The sequence below is a fragment of the Pangasianodon hypophthalmus genome, chromosome 19 (assembly GCF_027358585.1).
Source record: "Pangasianodon hypophthalmus isolate fPanHyp1 chromosome 19, fPanHyp1.pri, whole genome shotgun sequence".
NCBI lineage: Eukaryota > Metazoa > Chordata > Actinopteri > Siluriformes > Pangasiidae > Pangasianodon > Pangasianodon hypophthalmus.
In genome coordinates this window covers 19,464,795-19,479,483 of record NC_069728.1, presented here as the reverse complement: position 1 = coordinate 19,479,483, position 14,689 = coordinate 19,464,795, and the positions used below count along the sequence as shown (strand labels likewise).

At 40.2% G+C, this 14,689-nt stretch overlaps 1 protein-coding gene across 1 annotated transcript in view; it reads right to left on the bottom strand.

The window, feature by feature from the left end:
- The window catches only part of btbd7 (BTB (POZ) domain containing 7), a 50,624-nt gene extending 39,313 nt beyond the window's left edge, over nucleotides 1–11,311 (bottom strand). Inside the window, 1 exon segment of the mRNA XM_034313756.2 lies at nucleotides 10,894–11,311. The gene's annotated coding sequence lies outside the window, so the exon portion shown is untranslated.
- Between the last annotated feature and the right edge of the window lie 3,378 nt (nucleotides 11,312–14,689).

The following is a 14,689-nucleotide window of genomic DNA, read 5'->3' as shown; positions in this document are numbered from 1 at the left end:
TACAATCAGCGTAAAAATATCTACAACAACATCTCTTCTGATTAAAAAAAGAAAAAAAAAAAAGTTTTGTTTCCTTGAACTGAGGCTCCTCCTCAGTTCAAGGAAACAAAACTTTTAACGCAGCAACAATTTACATAAAACAGCTACAAAATGAAAATGATGAACAGGAAGCTGATTTGCATTTTAACATTTCAATCCGACCTTGCACAAACGCATTTAAAAGCAAACCGTAAATGTGCGTGGTTAAAATATTATCAGAGTTAAATCCGTATACAAGACACGCACGTAAGTCTTAACGAAGTCTTTCCTAAATAAAAGCTATCAGCGTTTAAAAACTGTACGGAATATTCCTGATCTTTCCCTCGGTGCAGTTTCCTGGACTGACATTGAGACATCATCTAGAGGTCATAATCAGCTGTCACGAGCGAACAGGGAGAATAAAAAACCCACTCCAGCAGACATCTGTTACAGAAAGGTCAATAATGAACCTCCCCTGAAATAATACCTCGCTTTCGGTTAAAGAAAACGGCAGCTTCAGTAAAATCACATGATATTTTTCCGTGTCTAATGCAGCTCTGATTGTGATTAGACGTCAACATGGCCCATGGGACTTTCCCTGGATATAACTCACAACAAACTGTCTACTATCATTACGCTGCTACATATGGGGTGTGTGTGTGTGTGTATTTGTGTGTGTGTGTGTGTGTGTGTGTGTGTGTGAGCAGCACAAAACACTCACTTGACACCTCGGCTATGAACAGCAGAATCACATCAAACACAACGCATACAAAATTCAACAAAAATTCATTCTGTAGATGAAAACTAATGCTGCTTCCTCAACCACCAGCTCACGTTATGTTTTACGTTATCCTACGTGAAGCGGCCATTTTCTTTTTATGTTACTGGTGATCTTTTTTTTTTTTTTTTGTCAGAGCAGAGCTTCGAAAAATTTAAAAAAGTTCAGAAAAGTGTCCAGAGATATCAAGTACTTTCTGACCTCCCCACCAAGGGCTCAAAGGATTAAAGATAAAAAACCAGAAGACAAACGGATGAAAAACGCATCTTGTTAGCGAGTGAATATAAGGAGACTTACGATACATTAAACAGAAAATATTTCCAACGTTGCAATGTAACGATGGAGCAACAGAAAAGAGTTCGTCACGTTGCAGGGAGATCACCCGTTTACTTATGTGCAACAAACCAAAACACAACCAGTTAAAAAAAAAAAAAAAAAAAAAAAAAAAAACATTGTCTGAAGGATGTGTAGGGCTGAAAACGCCCTCAAATGGGGCAACAGGGGCTTCCTCTGATGCTGGGGTAACTGGTACCTCCTCGACTCCTGGGGCAAAAGTAGCTTCCTCAACTCTTAGGGTAACTTGTACCTCCTCGACTCCTGGGGCAAAAGAAGCTTCTTCTACTCTTAGGGTAACTGGTACCTCCTCGACTACCGGGGCAAAAGAAGCTTCTTCTACTTTTAGGGTAACTGGTACCTCCGTGACTACTGGGGCAAAAGAAGCTTCCTCTACTCTTTGGGTAACTGGTACCTCCGTGACTACTGGGGCAAAAGTAGCTTCCTCAACTCTTAGGGTAACTGGTACCTCTGTGACTACTGGGGCAAAAGTAGCTTCTTCTACTTTTAGGGTAACTGGTACCTCCTCGACTACTGGGGCAAAAGAAGCTTCTTTTATTCTTAGGGTAACTTGTACCTCCTCGACTACTGGGGCAAAAGAAGCTTCTTTTACTCTTAGGGTAACTGGTACCTCCTCGACTCCTGGGGCAAAAGAAGCTTCTTCTACTTTTAGGGTAACTGGTACCTCCGTGACTACTGGGGCAAAAGAAGCTTCTTCTACTTTTAGGGTAACTGGTACCTCCGTGACTACTGGGGCAAAAGTAGCTTCCTCAACTCTTAGGGTAACTGGTACCTCCGTGACTACTGGGGCAAAAGTAGCTTCTTCTACTTTTAGGGTAACTGGTACCTCCGTGACTACTGGGGCAAAAGAAGCTTCTTCTACTTTTAGGGTAACTGGTACCTCAGTGACTACTGGGGCAAAAGAAGCTTCTTCTACTTTTAGGGTAACTGGTACCTTCGTGACTACTGGGGCAAAAGAAGCTTCTTTTATTCTTAGGGTAACTTGTACCTCCGTGACTACTGGGGCAAAAGAAGCTTCTTTTACTCTTAGGGTAACTGGTACCTCAGTGACTACTGGGGCAAAAGAAGCTTCTTCTACTTTTAGGGTAACTGGTACCTCCGTGACTACTGGGGCAAAAGTAGCTTCCTCAACTCTTAGGGTAACTGGTACCTCAGTGACTACTGGGGCAAAAGAAGCTTCTTCTACTTTTAGGGTAACTGGTACCTCCGTGACTACTGGGGCAAAAGAAGCTTCCTCAACTCTTAGGGTAACTGGTACCTCCTTGACTACTGGGGCAAAAGTAGCTTCCTCAACTCTTAGGGTAACTGGTACCTCCGTGACTACTGGGGCAAAAGTAGCTTCTTCTACTTTTAGGGTAACTGGTACCTCCTTGACTACTGGGGCAAAAGTAGCTTTCTCAACTCTTAGGGTAACTGGTACCTCCATGACTACTGGGGCAAAAGTAGCTTCCTCAACTCTTAGGGTAACTGGTACCTCTGTGACTACTGGGGCAAAAGAAGCTTCTTTAACTCTTAGGGTAACTGGTACCTCCGTGACTACTGGGGCAAAAGTAGCTTCCTCAACTCTTAGGGTAACTGGTACCTCTGTGACTACTGGGGCAAAAGAAGCTTCTTTAACTCTTAGGGTAACTGGTACCTCTGTGACTACTGGGGCAAAAGAAGCTTCTTTAACTCTTAGGGTAACTGGTACCTCCGTGACTACTGGGGCAAAAGTAGCTTCCTCAACTCTTAGGGTAACTGGTACCTCCGTGACTACTGGGGCAAAAGTAGCTTCTTCTACTTTTAGGGTAACTGGTACCTCCTCGACTCCTGAGGCAAAAGTAGCTTCTTCTACTTTTAGGGTAACTGGTACCTCCTCGACTCCTGGGGCAAAAGAAGCTTCCTCTACTCTTTGGGTAACGGGTACTTCCTCGACTTCTGGGGCAAAAGAAGCTTCCTCTACTCTTTGGGTAACTTGTACCTCCTCGACTACTGGGGCAAAAGAAGCTTTCTCTACTGTTAGGGTAACTTGTACCTCCTCGACTCCTGGGGTAAAAGTAGCTTCCTCTACTCTTCGGGTAACTGGTACCTCCTCGACTCCTGGGGCAAAAGAAGCTTCCTCTACTCTTTGGGTAACTTGTACCTCTTCAACAACTAGAGCAACTGTAGCTTCTTCTACTGCTGCTTTCTGTAAAGCTGCTTTGTCACAACATCCACTGTTCACCTGAACTGAATTAAAACCCTGATCACACTGTTATCACGTCTGAAAAATATATTTATCGTGTTTCTCCCTCATATGGTTCGTGGAATTATTCAGAATCTTGTTACTATTAGGAAAAGCGAGAGTGTGAGTGGGAGTGAAAGTTAAAAGTGTTTGGGGGGCAACACTTTACCAGACCACTGAGCACAAAGTGATGTGCACTGAACTGAAGTGGCAGGAGAAAGAGCTCTGTGTTACACCGTTATCCAGAGAAGAATGAGGACACGGTGTGTGTGTGTGTGTGTGTGTGTGTGTAAGAGAGAGAAAAAGAGAGAGAGAGACTAATGAGTGTGAGGTTGTATGATCCAGCCGGCTCTGCTCTCCACTCGAGTACAGGACATCAGAGCAAGAGAGAAAAATAAAAAAAAGCCACATTTTTCCACATAAATCTTCATTTCTCAGGATCACGTTACAGCTTTACCTCTGACACTGGAGACTCCTTCCCTAAACGTTAAATAAAGGCGAAATGTTATCCAGAATCTTTCTACCTTTGACGATACGCTTGAACATTATCATAACAATATTATCAGGAGAATACGAACAGATTCAAGTACTCGACGTATTAACGTACATGACTAGCCTTAAAATAACTTTGAGTTAAATTACGTTCTTTGGCGTTTCTTTTTTTTTTTAGCCTCGTTAATTGGACTTCCATTGTTCTTGTTAATATACTGAGGACTTCTCCACCTCTGTAGTATCACATGATCGAAGGAATTTTTCGAAGATAGCCGCGAAACAAAACATCAGAGCCGGCAGACGTCGTCGTTCGCTCGCAGTGACTTCACTGGAAGTTGGCGTGTCCTAGACTTTCCCGCGTATCTGACATTTCATCAGACGGACGCAACGTTTACACAACCCCGTCCTCGAGATGCGAGATTCAGATGTTCTTCCATAAACCATCTGATTACATCTGAAAGATCAGAGCAGCAAAAACAACAGGATGTTTTCTAGAGAGCTTGGCCTTGTTTTTTTTTTTTTTTTTTTTTTTTGCAAACAACTGATAGTAATCAAACTCTGCTGAAGAGAAGAACACAGGCCTTGGTCACGTCGTTTTAAAACAAATCCCTTTAGTTTACATGTCCTGGTGTTTTTTTTTTTTTTCCCCTCCCCCACTACAATCCCAATACACTAAGCAATACAGCACACTATATATAGATCACACTGACAGTCCCGAGCTAATAAACACAACGTAAACTCGTCTCTGTGATGACAGCGTAAGTAATTAATACGGATTCAATCATATGGATGAGGGTGTTTATTAAAGACGGGGTCAGAGAGATCAGGGGAAATTTGAAACGTAAATCTATACAGCGTGTCCCAAAAGTCTCCATATACAGAGGGGAAATTAAGACTTTTTACCAAAATGTCTTCCAAAATTTCTCATACTTTGTTTATATTATATATATTTTACTCAGATAGTCTTTAAGAACGTCTTTGACCAAAGAAGAACGGATTGAAATCATTCTCATTAACTAATTCAAAAAGACTGGAAGTGTTGAGGACCAACCGAGACGTGAACCTCCACGAACATCTCAGGTTAAAATGCATGAAATCTGAAAGTGTTAATGGTTTAAATTAAAGTTTTCAGAAAGTAGCAAAGGAGGAAAAAAAAAAAAAAAGTAAAAATCTGAAATAAAGGAATACGATCCTGAACATGATAACTGGTGTAAGAACGTAAGAACGAAAGCAGGAAGTTAGGACGGAGAAACGCGGCCCAGAATATTTTATACGCAGCTCTTTATTCTCCTTTCTCTTTCAGGACCATTTACTCTAACGTCACATAATTCTCAGAGAGAAAAACCGTTAAATGTCCACATCGGGGGGAAAAAAAAAGGTGCAAAAGAAAGGTGCAAAGATCATTAAGCAACTCTGAGGATTGCTAAGCAACCCAAGTTTTATTTCCTTTACAGTGAGACAGCATGATAAAGAAGTGAAAAGTCATCCTGATCAAGAAGCGGCCTGAAGAAACTTCGCTTTATTACATAAATATTACTTTAATAACACTACAAGCACCGTTAAACGGAAAATAGTCGCATTTTTTAAATTCGATACGAGACCGCGAATCTTTACAGCTACAAAATCGGATGTGGGAGGGGCATAAACTCTCTCTCTCTCTCTCTCTCTCTCGCTACGTTTACACGATAACGATGTAGTCAAGAACGGAGGAGTTCTTCTTTTGCGTTCTCAAAAAGTTTCACGTATACACAACAACGTTTTCAAAACGATTTGCGTTTACACATATCCGCGATAACGGCTAAAAACGCTGTAGTACGTACGCCAGGCCAGTAGTTGGCGCCGTCACCCTGTTAGTTGGTTGTAATATTGGTGAAGTAAATCCACACTTTGCTGAAGAAGCGTTAGCAAACTCTCGAGCAGCAGCAACACGACCACGTTCTCCGCCATTGCTGTGTACGTTTGCTCGCGCTTAATGCCTTTACAATAGACACGTACTGCGCATGTCTACACACCGAACACGTACTACGCACGCGCATGACGTCATCTATTTCAAAGATTCCCGTATCAGGTGTTTACATTGAGACGATAACGGCAGCGTTTTCAAAAACTTGCACTTATTTTCAAAAATATGCGTTTTCACTCCCCAAAACGCCGTTGTCGTGTAAACGAACAGGCAAAACGCATAAAAAGTTTCCCGTTTTTGGCTGAAAACGTTGTCGTGTGAACAGCCCCTGTCTCTCTCTCTCTCTCCTGTCAATCACAGCTACACTAGCCAATCGTGAGTGTCTGTGAGTTCATGTATGCGGAAGAGGGCAAACAGCACCCTCTTAACATTGTGATGTTTGTTAACTAAAAAAAAAAAAAAAAAAAAAAATCTCCATTATACATCTACGCTGATTTCAATTTCAGACTCACACCTCGGTTAAATTACTAGCAGAACTCGATGTCGATGTCGTGGTCCTTCTTCTTACTAATGCGTTCGCCTGAAACAACCTTAAAACACACTTCAAACAGGAAGGAAGCTACTGAAGAAATCTGATCTTGCAGTGACCTTTGCTGCGTCTCAATTCGCCGACTATCCGAGTACAAAATCTAATCAGTCTAATCTGCAGGTTACAATGATAATTCCATATAAATCCTACAAACATTCAACCACTCGTTATTGAGATACTCCGCTAACGAGAATCTCAGACTGACGCGCAAAGACAAAATACCCCCGCCACCTAGGGACCATGTAAGTGGAATAAAACACTCGGGGAAAATCTGTAACATGTGGATCATATTGACGTTTAAATCTATTTTAATATTTCGTTTCCACTGTATTTCTGATTTAATGTTTTTTTTTTAACTCCCTTGTAATTTAACAATCTTAGAAGAGAGGAAGAGAACTGAACTCGTCGTCTAATATCCAGGTGGAAAAGAGCGAGCGCTGCAGTGTGTGGAGTAAAACAACGTCGTGTCTATAACGCTGTACATTTCAGGGTCAAACGTCGTCACTGCCAAGAAAATCAAGCGGTTGTGGGGGGGAATGAAACCGTGTCTCGTTTTCCCTTCACCATCACATTTCTGTCTCTCTGGTAACGGCAGCCTGAGGTCAGGAGAGCGTCGTGCAGGAAATGAAACAAATCTTCACAACTCGAAAGACAGAACACACATAGAAATATGTAGAGCAGTTCTATCTAAACGCTTCTTAGTCCTGAATCACGTATATAACATTATGAAATATCGAATTATTTTTTAAACTAATGACCTAAATGTCTTCTTTAGTAACAAGTCACTCGGTGAACTCCATGAGACGCTCGTTTGTAAGAGAAATCTTCAACAACCGGAGCAGAAATGATTAAATTTGATCCGCTTTTTGTTGTTATTGCTGCTGTTGTTGTTGTTGTTGTTTATTTTTTGCAAGACTACAGTAAGAAGTGGGCGACTGCGAGGTTTAATTTAGCTCTTAAAAACACAATCAAACACAATTCATGCAAATAAAACAGTTAAAAAGAAAGAAAGAAAGAAAGAAAGAAAGAAAAGCTCTCCGTTTCAGACATGATGTGGTTTTTCTTTTCAGTTCTTCCAAAAATACAAAGAGGAAAAGTTTGATGTGATTAAACGACAGAAAGAGTGATCTATCACTCTATAAATATGCGATGGAATTTTTTTTTTTTTTGAATAAATGATGATGTGTTTCAGCTCTAAATATATCTAAACACAATCATGGACTCAGAGGAAGTCGAGAGTTGTTGTTTTTTTTTTTTTATAAACAAACGAAAGATTTTATCCATTTAATTAATGGAAACAAAAAAAATCAACAGTCACTAAGACCCTGACCTGGATAAAGCGCTGCGTGAAGACGGACGTTAATTTGTAAAATCACGCCGCTGTTTCACGTCTTTTCTTTTCCGTACACTTTGGCTGCCTTCGTCTTCAGTCCCTAAAGCCTTTTACATCCTCAGCTGATCGAAACATGATCTAGACTTTCACTTCCTGTGCTGTATTTTTATGACCTTGTTGCAGCGCGGTTTATGAGTGACATACCACTGTTTCGAAAAAGGGAGTAACTCCACACTACAGCATAACAGACAACACATGCAAAACCAACAGCAGCAAAATAAATAAATAAAATAAACAAATAAACAAACAGACACGCAAAAAAAAAAAGTTTGTACAAGCAAAAAGACAGCTGTGTCTCGAAACAGTTAATAAACTCACAACCATGTCCCATAAACAATCACTGATATGACGACGTTTTCTGTAAGGAGAAGTTTATACGACGTTTAAAGAAGGAGTCTCCAGTGTCAGAGATAAAGAGATTATTTTCTCTTGTATATTTAGTATTGCTCTTTAATAAAGATAAATTACTTCTTATCCGATTAACTCGATTAATCGATGGAATATTCGATTACTAAAATAATCGATAGCTGCAGCCCTAGTTTATAGCTGCTATAATGCAAGCAAGAACAGGAAGTAATTAAACGTAGCTATAAATGGATAAAAAGTATGACATATAGCTCATGGTAAGCGGTAATGATAAACTGCTGTGGTATGAGAGGAATAAAGCACTTCAGGATGTGCTGTTAGAGAAAACTAATCACCTTCAGAGCAGTCACAGTGACCACTCTGTCGTTGATTATTTTACTACAACAGCATGGCACACGCAGTGCTTTACTCCAAAACGTGATTTCTGATGAGCTTCTACAATCACGACAGGCGCCAGTCGGGGTGACGAGATTATATCGCGATACTTAAAGACAAATTATAAAGAGTTCGTTTAACCGTATTTACGTCAAAACCAGCAATACTGCCCCCCCCAGGCTCCGCCCACCACCCGCTGATCTCCCTATCACGCGACAGACACCGACAGCGAGGGTGAAGGCTTTCACGCGATTCCTCGGAAACACGCGAAACCAGCTAACCGCATCTTTTCCAACACACTCAGGGGAAAGCGCTATCTGCCCTCTTCCACATACACGAGCTCACAGACACTCACGATTGGCTAGCGTCACTGTGATTGACAGGGGGGAGAGAGAGTATGCCCCGCCCACCCTGAGAGCACTCTTCTGGACGCATCGGGATTCGTCAAGACGTCTGTGTTAATTGATAATTGATTCAGGATGAAGCGATTTCTATAAATAAATCGAGACAAAACGCACGGTCATGTGACCTGTTAAAAAAAAAAACTCAAAGCGTCACAATACATTACAATACTGATTACGTACATCGACTGAACATCCAACTTTTTATCCATTTATAGCTACATTTAAGTTAGTTCCTGTTCTCACTTACGTTACAGCAGCTACAAACAGTCTCCTAATTGACTTAGTGACTCTTGAATCCTCTAATCTGATTGGTCAGAAGCGCAGGTTTATATTAACGCGGTCGTTCTAATACATTATCGTTTCTATAGCAACAGCTCATCAACAGCAACTCGTACAGAGGACAGACATGTCATTCGTTTTCTTAAAGTAAGGAGAATTTTTTTAACGTTAATGGAAGGAGTCTCCAGTGTCAGGGCTTTGCAACGAGCTGTAACTTCAGGACAGAGGAATTAACGCTTTTTTTTTTTTTTTTTTTTTTTTTGGTAACGTGATAAACTTTTAGAGAGAGAGAGAGAGAGAGAGAGTGAGAGAGTGAGAGAGAGGAAAGAGAGAGACGGAGAGAGAGAGAGAAGGAGAGAGAGGGAAAGAGAGAGAGAGAGAGAGAGAGAGAAGGAAAGAGAGAGAGAGAGAGAGAGAGAGAGAGACAGACAGAGAAAGAGAGAGACGGAGAGAGAGAGGGAAAGAGAGAGACAGAGACGGAGAGAGAGAGAGAGTGAGAGAGAGGGAAAGAGAGAGACAGAGAGAGAAGGACAGAGAGGGAAAGAGAGATACGGAGAGAGAGAGAAAGACAGAGAAAGAGAGAGACGGAGAGAGAGAGGGAAAGAGAGAGAGAGAGAGAGAGAGAGAGAGAGACAAGGAGAGAGACGGAGAGAGAGAGGGAAAGAGAGAGACAGAGAGAGAGAGAGAGAGAGAAGGCGAGAGAGAGAGAGGGAGAGAGAGAGAAGGAGAGAGACGGAGAGAGAGAGAGAGAGAGAGAGAGAGCAGGAGAGAGAGAGGGAAAGAGAGAGACAGAGAGAGAGACAAGGAGAGAGAGAGAGAGAAGGAGAGAGATGGAGATGGAGAGAGAGAGAGAGAAGGCAAGAGAGAGGGAGAGAGAGAGAGAGAGAGAGAGAGATTGTTTATAGCTGCTATAACAAAGTAAGAATGTAACTACAAACGGATAAAAAGTATGACATCATTCTTTAATGAATAAAAATAAAGCTGTAACGGCCGACTGCTGTGGTGTAAGAGGAATAAAGCACTTCAGGACATGCTGTGACTTTCACCTCATCACACCTCCGCCGTGTCGTTGATTACTTTCCTTAAACAGCGCCACACACGGGGGATTATTCCTCACATCATTATATTTAACGGTTTATAATTAGGATTTAGAGCACAGCTGATCTCTTTAAACGTATTAAATCTCAAAATATTAACAAATACACCTGAATATTAATTTATTTATAGCACACAGGTGACTACATTAATCTGGATTAATGCAATGTGTGTGTGTGTGTGTGTGTGTGGTTTCAGGTTCATTACTACAATAAAATATAGCATTAATACAGAAAATCATGATGTTTTTTAAACTACCTTTTGCTACCTACAGACCCAACGCATCACTAAGCACAGGTAATAAGAGTACTGTGCGTTATTACCTGTTTATAAAGGATTATAAAGGCTTATAAACAGTTAAAGACAGCGCTATAGACTCCAGTGGAAAGTTAACCACAAATCTGCGGCTAATCCCAAATTAGCAAGATGTTACTGTTTATATTGCTGTTCTTGCTCAACTAAACGGATGCTAGCTAACCAGGGGAGGTAGCAGTGAGTGAATAAACAATTAGGTTAACTAGTTATCACGTCATATTGTTAAACAAAACAAAACAAAACAAACTGCTGAGGAGTGAAAGATGTGATGCAACTGGAAATAACTAGCGAGTTAGCACGACGCACGAGCGCAGCTCCAAGTTACTCACCTCAGTCAAGTTTCCGACCCAGAAAGAAAAAAAATCCCTGATTTTCAACCCTTCTTCAATCTTTAAATCGTGGATAAGTAGCTAATTAATCCATGCGAGGCGCTAAAGGTGAACACGGAGCTACTTTTATTGATTTATTTTTGGTTTTCTCTCCTCTGTAAGCTAGCTTAGCTAGACGGTTCGTCGTAACTAGCGCGCGAGCTAGCTAACTAAAGTGCTTAGTCCTGTCGCCAAACTTCTGTTTTATTTTAATACACGCAAATGGTCACGTTTCTAAACATCCCCATGACTCTCCTGCGTGTTTATTTAGTCTCGTCTCCAGCCATGGCGGTTTAAACTCGGCTTGGTAAAGCGGAGAGTAACTGTTCACAGCTACATCAGCGACACCGTTAGCTTAGCTACTCCCCCCTCCCCCCGCCCCCTCGGTGAGCTCTGTGCTGCGCGCTCCCGAGCGCGCGCCCGCTGCCGGCCCCCTGTATGCTGGAACAACCGAGACAAAATTCAACATAAACAAAAGCCACTGTGAGTGAGTGGGTGAGGGTCTGTATGCAGGGACAAGATTAAACCGAGACAAAATTCAACATAAATAAAAACACTGTGAGTGAGTGAGGGTCTGTATGCAGGGACAAGATTAAACCGAGACAAAATTCAACATAAATAAAAACACTGTGAGTGAGTGAGTGAGTGAGTGAGTGACTGAGGGTCTGTACGCAGGGACAAGATTCAACTGAGACAAAATTCAACATAAACAAAAAAATAAATAAAATAAAACACTGTGAGTGAGTGAGTGAGTGAGGGTCTGTATGCAGGGACAAGATTAAACCGAGACAAAATTCAACATAAATAAAAACACTGTGAGTGAGTGAGTGAGAGACTGTATGCAGGGACATGATCCAACTGAGACAAAATTCAACATAAACAAAAAAATAAATAAAATAATACACTGTGAGTGAGTGAATGAGGGTCTGTATGCAGGGACAAGATCCAACTGAGACAAAATTCAACATAAACAAAAAAATAAATAAATAAATAAAATAAAACACTGAGTGAGTGAGTGAGTGAGAGTCTGTATGCAGGGACAAAATCAAACAGAGACAAAATTCAACATAAACAACAACAACAGCAAAAGTTGCAGGGTCAAGATTCAAGATTCAAGCTTCAGGATCTTTATTGTCGTATGTACTTTGGTACAATTAAATTCTTATTTAGTTTTTTCCTCATGAGAAAGATGGAGTAGAAGGGCAACAAACAACAATACACTGTGAGTGAGTGAGTGAGTGAGGGTCTGTATGCAGGGACAAGATTCAACTGAGACAAAATTCAACATAAACTAAAAAATAAATAAATAAAACAAAACACTGTGAGTGAGTGAGAGAGAGCGTGATTATTGATCTTATTTGTTTAAATTTTTATTTTTGCGTATTTATTTTAGTGTAAACTGTACTGTAGTATTCGGAATACAATATTCATAATGTTGTGTGTATTTGTATCTGTTCTGTATTTATCACTTTCTGTAATAAATACTGGGATAAATTCACATTTTACAATATATTTTTGTGAATCCATTTATTTCTGTAAAGCGGCTTTGTGATAATGTCCATCGTTAAAAGCGCTAAACAAATAAAACTGAATTGAATTGAATTATTACCTAAAGGATGGACTATCAATCTCTACGTTACTGTATGTTTTAATCCCATAAATGACTTAGAATAAACAAATAAATAAACGAATAATGACTAAACATATTCACAAATAATGAATGAATATATACATTTATATATTTGTTTAGTATTTTATGTTATTATACATTTAATAGTGTTTAATTTATCTGAGAAATTATTTAGTTTAGACTTTTAATGGATTCATTCTATTGTAAACTTTCTGTGTGTGTGTGTGTGTGTGTGTGTGTGTGTGTGTGTGTGTGTGTGTGTGTGTGTGTGTATTAGTGGTGCTCTGGCCCCCACATGTGGTGATGAAGAGTAACGCAGACTGAAGCTGTTATGACTTGATCTGGGAGTCGATTCCCGAATCGGAACAGAATCGACTCTTTATTTAAACTAGTGTTTTAATGTGTGTAAAATAGGAATCTGATTAGAGAGATATATGAGACAGATATATCACATTAGTCGATGATAAATCTTTTCAGTGCTCAGCTGAAGGCTACATTTACTGACATAAGTGAAGTGAAGTGAAGTGACGTGTAGCCCATAAGCACGGTGACCCATACTCGGAAATTGTGCTCTGCGTTTAACCCATCCAAGTGCACACACACACCGTGAACACACACCCGGAGCCATTTTTTTTTTTTTGCTGCGGACAAACTAAGTACTTTATAATATTCGCATGCCATGACAGATTCAAGTCAAGTCAAGTCAAGTGGAGTTTATTGTCATTTCAACCATATACAGCCAGTTAGTACAGAGTGAAACGAAACAACGTTCCTCCAGGATCAAGGTGCTACATAAGACAAACACAGAACAACACAGAACTACAAGGGACATAAATTTATACATAAAGTGCACAAGTGCAAACATGTGCAGACAGCACAAGACAGCACAATGACCACTGGGACAGACAATGGGCGCAGTAAGTCCCAGTGCAGCACCGACCAGCACACAGTTCTGTTTAAAGTGAATCTAGTGACAATAGTGCAGATAGTACAAGAGTACAATACAAGTAGCTGAAATAGTGTAAACATAAGAGTAGCAGCCTATGAACAGTATAATAAATATTGTAGCAGCATAATGTAATGTGCAAAAACTTGCAAAAAAAACTGCAAAGAGGATGGAGGATGCTCAGTCGTGTGTGTGTGTGTGTGTGTGTGTGTTCTTTCAGTCCAGTTTCTGAGTATTGAGGAGTCTGATGGCGTGGGGGAAGAAACTATTGCACAGCCTGGTCGTGAGGCCCGAATGCTTCCAGTGATAATGATGTACAAATAATATTGAGCTGATAGATTATATGAGGATTACTCTCCTGTCTTGTGTTTCAGTTAAAAAAAAAAAAGTATCGTGAGAAATCGATTCTCGATATCGGAATAGAAAACGGAGTCGACTCCAAATAATAATAATAATAATAATAATAATAATAATAACAACACTTTATTTTATATAGCGCCTTTAAAAAGGCTTCTTGAGGCACTTTAATTAGGAAAAGAAAATAGAAACAGAAGTACATATCATAAAACAAAGTATATAATCATGTATTAAAAACAGCTAATAATAAAATACAATTCAATAATAATAGCAATAACAGTAGTAATAATTTAAAAAAAAAAAAAAAGAAAAAAAAAGTCATCAGGTAAAAGCTATGCTAAAGAAGATTTAAATACACTAAAAGCCTGGACATCTCTAAGATCAGATGATAATAAGGTCTGCAGTTTCTGAGCGTAAGAAGAAAGCATCCTATCACCCACAGTACATAAACGAGTCTAAGGGACAGTTTAAAGACCAGAAGTGGAGGAGAGGAGATCACAGTTTGGGGTGTAATGGGTTAAAAGCTTAGCCAAATACTGAGGAGCCAAACCATGCAACGCCTTGTATGTGAGCCTGAGGAGTTTAAAATCAACATGAAACCTAACAAAGAGCCAGTGCAAGGACTCCAAAACAGGAGTGATGTGATCACTTGTCCTGGGCTTAGTCAGGATTCTAGCTGCTGAATTTTGTAAATACATGCTGTAGTTTATTTATTGTTTATTGTAGTGAAGTGAAGTGACTTGTGGCCAGGTACGGTGACCTATACTCTGAATTTGTGCTCTGCATTTAACCCATTCAAGTGCACACACACAGTAGTGAACACA